The 4461-nt window shown below is 45.8% G+C and overlaps 1 pseudogene; it reads right to left on the bottom strand.

Annotated features, from left to right (window-relative positions):
* Positions 1-1687: 1687 nt before the first annotated feature.
* LOC146180151 (etoposide-induced protein 2.4 homolog) lies at positions 1688-3699 on the bottom strand (annotated as a pseudogene).
* Between the last annotated feature and the right edge of the window lie 762 nt (positions 3700-4461).

The raw sequence follows: 4461 nt of genomic DNA, 5'->3' as shown, positions 1-4461 counted from the left end.
GCGAACTAATGATCTCTCTTGGCGAGAGCGGGTGTAAGAGCAGCCTCATCTCGAAGAACGACCGCAAAATTGTCTTTATGTGCTTTAATTTCGTAAACTCCAAGCTAGTCAATTACTACTAGCCTTTGGGCGGCTGAAATCGGCGCATCGCGACTGTTTTATTCTTAAAAGTGCCGAAGAACTCTCACCGTGTAAGCCCGCTTTTGGCTGGGCGACCATGAACGACATAATCACGCTGACTCTTGATGTCAACTACTCAAAAAGCAGCGGAAACAACTTAGAATCTTTAGAGGTTTGAAAACAGACGATATGGCCCGTACATGAAGAGGAGACAAGCGCAATAAATGACGGTCTGTCATTTCAAGAGCGCCTATTACTTGCTCCTGCCGGAGCAGGGGTGTTCTAAAAGCAGATTCAGAACGCATGCTTTCTGTCGAATTCGGGTGCTCCGTTGCGGAGTGTGCGTGCCGCTCTGGTTCTGTGATTGGAATTCACCACTAGTTGCTGCTGCGCAGTGCGATCGCCTGGCGTCTCTGAGCACAACAGCTGCAGACTTCGCGCAAATCGACCTTAAGTTCACTTATTCATTATATCAGCTTCCCAGTATATCAGCGATAAAATTCGAACGTTTATTGCAGCGTTAGCAGTTTCGAAGTGCGGTCCGCTGCTTCTTCTATGCGAAACCGGCGAGGCTTAGCGACGACTAGGGCAGGCACGGGGCGCTGCAGCTCATTGCCCAGCCGGCGTGTCAGCGGGTGGCGCCATTGCGGAAATCCCCATGCATGTGCAGGCATGCTGTTTTTGCGCAAGTATAGCACGCATTCGGTCTGGTAACATTGCTGCTTTATCTTTTGCTTTACTCAAGTGACGTTCATCGATCCAAATAGTACTCAGACACTGCAGCGCGAAGACACCGGCTGTGAGCGGAGCTTGAAATAATTCGCTTGCCACACTCATGGTGCTCCGTGTGTCCCTGCTTACTTGCACTGCGGCGGCAGTTCGCAAGAGGCGTTTGCTGTGGCACGCTGGTCAGGCGTTCACAGATGTGTCCCCTCCTTAACCAGTCAAATCGTCGCGCGACCTCTCGCACGTGCTCCTAGCTGGCGGTTAGGCCAGTAGACTTTCCCGCGCTAAAATTTTCAACCGCTTCACCATCATCATCATCATCATCATCATCATCATCGTTATCATTTAAAAGCCATACTTTCAGAGGCCAAAAATACCTGCAAGAAGTGCGCCGGGGCTAGCGACGCACAGGACCCGTCACCGACCGCGTCTCCTACCAGCGTTCCTTGCGTTTCGGTACTGCTTTTATTTTAAAGTTGAACAGCCCGCTGGAAGGAACGTTAACTCCATTAGTTTGGAAAAACCCTACTGCTGGGGTGTGAATGAGGCGGGGATACGGTTTAAAAACTGAAGCGAGGCCAAAATAAACATGCAATGTCAGGTGGTGATGTGCAAATGGTCCACTTGCCGATGGTCTAGAAACTTAACTGCTGAGGAAGCAGGATCGAGGAGCCAACATTTACTATATTTTGCTGAATAGGATTGTAACGTGCCCTCGGATTTATTTGTAATCAGACCTCCTGTTGGTGATGAAGGTGAGAGTTAAGGTAAGACTCAATACTTTGAATGCTGCAATATGAGAAGCTTTCTATTGTCAGGCATGTGTAAACTGTAGGGTGATTTACCGAGCTGTACCAGTCATCGGCGTCGCTCCGTAGGCGCTCAGCACAAACAGGGGAAAGAGGACCGAAAAGATGCAGCCGCTAATGAAGTAAGAGGACGGCCACGACGTCACCATGGTCAGGGGCATGCCGAAGCCCATAAAGTATGGCCAGTTGTCCTCAATAAACGACAGCCTATGGTGCAGCTCCCAGCCACGGCTGAACCAGGGGTACTCAAACGAATACAACGAGTACAGTAGGCTCAGGTGCACTAGGTACATGATCTCGCCAATTTTGCTTATGGGGAGCATGCCGATGATGACAGCTTGAAGCACGGATAAAGTCTGCACCATGACGCTGAACAAGACGTCCACCAGAACGCGACTCAGGCCCGGCGAGGCAGCTTGCCGACCGCCTGTGGTGTAGCGGAAGGCGATGTCGGCAATGTCTTGGAACCACAAACAGTTCACCACCTTGCTCAGCGCGAACAGTGGAAGCACCCACAGAGCCTGAAACGTGTAGACGAGTAGCGGCTGCAGCCACGTACAGATGCCATGCGCCGCCGAGCTGTGGTGATCGCCGAACAGCAAGCCGATGAGGATCTGGACACACGGCAGCACCAGGAAGTTGAAGGCAACGATGCTCATACCGAACACGCCGCATTTCAAGAGATTGCACTGGAAGATGCGGTACACAAGACCAGGTTATTCGCGGCCGCTGTTCCTCGTCGATAAATAATGTAAAATAAAATGTAAATAAAATATTAATGTAAAATAAAAAAATAAAAATTTAAAAGCCCGAACACTCTCAAATAAAGTAGCGAATGAAACTGAATAATTGGTTACTATGAGTCCTTCGCATTGAATAAGTTCCGCGCAATATTGTTAACTTGAAAAACCGCACAAAATCGCTAAATGAAATATATGATGGAAAAAATAATTTTTAAGTATTTATTTTGTTATTAATCTGTCAACCATATATATATAATTATAAATAAAAAGTACCAATTGCCTCGCCATGGTGGTGCAGTGATTAGGGAGCTCGACTACTGTTCCCAAGGATGCGGGATCGAATCCCGACCGCCGCGGCTGCTTTTCCATGGAGACGAAAAGAAGGCACCTGTGTGATGTGCGATGTCAGTGCGCAGTAAAGAATCCCAGGTGGTCGAAATTTCTGGAGCACTCAACTACGGCGTCTCTCATAACCTGAGTATCTTTCGAAAGTTAAACCCACAAATCAACCAACAAAATGTACCTATTACACTTTGACTACGCATACTTTCATTCTCTCAGGAATATCTCGCCTGCATTTTATAGGATAGAAGCTGTAAAATCCCTTCTTTCTTTTCTGATTGTAAACTGCTGGCTGCAGGCACTCTCATTTTCCTTAGACCCCGTCTCTTTCACCTTGGTTTGCTGAACACTGCTTGGTGACTACTGCCGATTCCAGGGAGAATTCTAGCTGTGCTGCTAATGTTAACCTTCATATTGTGATTATACATGGATTACATTGGTGCGTTGTTTGTAGCTTGACCAGTATTTACTCTCACTTCTGAGTTAGCAAATAGTTTTGAATTAGTTCGCCATCTCTGTTCACATTTTGTTCCGTGTTTATACTTGAAATTGTTCAGTGCACTGAACATGCGTCTAACCTCTACGTTCAATCAGAGCAATATCAGCATGGAGAGCAAACCTAGTCAGCTAGAGGAAGAGATTTCCGTCGGAAGCCTCCCTTTATTTGCTCACTTCATTCTAGAATACGAACGTGTTCCCGCGGGTTTTCAAGAAGACCAAAATGGGTCTCTTCCATTTTAGTTGATGGCTGAGATTATTTATCCTGATTGGTTAATTATTTAAAGGAGTAGCCCCAACGAGCCTTAAACTACAAAACAGCCATTCGTACTTTTAAATTTCAGGACCCAGTGTGAAAATGGAGGGTCGTGCAGTCACTTTTTCATAGAAATTTCAGCGCTCTCAGCAGGTCCCAGCTCGCTGGACAGCATTCCCGACAGCAGCAGACTCGATGGTGGCATTTAAAAAGGTCACATAAATGAATTCAAGCAATTTGGGCGTGTTTCATAATTTAACACGTACACGTCACAGTGACGTATTGTGCTTCAGCGAGGTTGTCTAGCAGAGATGAGTATAACGTAAAGGAACCTATACTATTCTAAACGAAAATAGTATAACCACTAAAAAACGTCAAAGTTGATAGCCAACATAGCCTAAACATTGCTAAAAATCCCGCCTCCCACTAACAATATTTTTGCCTGCTATAGAGGGTAAAAACCTTCTGCATTGAAAGCTTTAAAGCGAAAACAGCTAACTTGGCAAGACTAGAATTTCTGTTCCTCTGCGCCCCAAATCATTATCTTAAGACTAATTTACTACAGGCACTTACCCATGACTAAATTTTACCGTCTTAATTTTCGTTAATCATCTGGAAGCGTCACAAACTGGGCCGGTTGTTGCTGTTATCATTGCACGTTATGCCCGTGGTCTTTTTTTTCTGCGTAGTTTCATACGGGCCTCAATAACTGTTTCAGGGTCCTTTGTATTTCGCACATATTATGCGTGTCATCTGCACACGTCTCCCTCTTCCATATCCTGGCAGTTTATCTCGCATTTTACCACGCCCTGTGTTGGCACTAACTAAGCATATCTTTGCGAGCACTTCTTGTGAGCTTTTTATTTCCGTTTTCTTTCTTATTTTGGGACAAAGAGCGTTTGGGCATCTACTGAACAAACTCCCTCTCAATTAAAATTTTTTTTCTAAAAGAACTAGATTGTGTTAC

Source organism: Amblyomma maculatum, chromosome 9, assembly GCF_055883805.1.
Source record: "Amblyomma maculatum isolate TAMU_Amacu chromosome 9, ASM5588380v1, whole genome shotgun sequence".
NCBI lineage: Eukaryota > Metazoa > Arthropoda > Arachnida > Ixodida > Ixodidae > Amblyomma > Amblyomma maculatum.
Note: the sequence above shows the minus strand (reverse complement) of the source record. Positions and strands in the feature narration are given on the sequence as shown.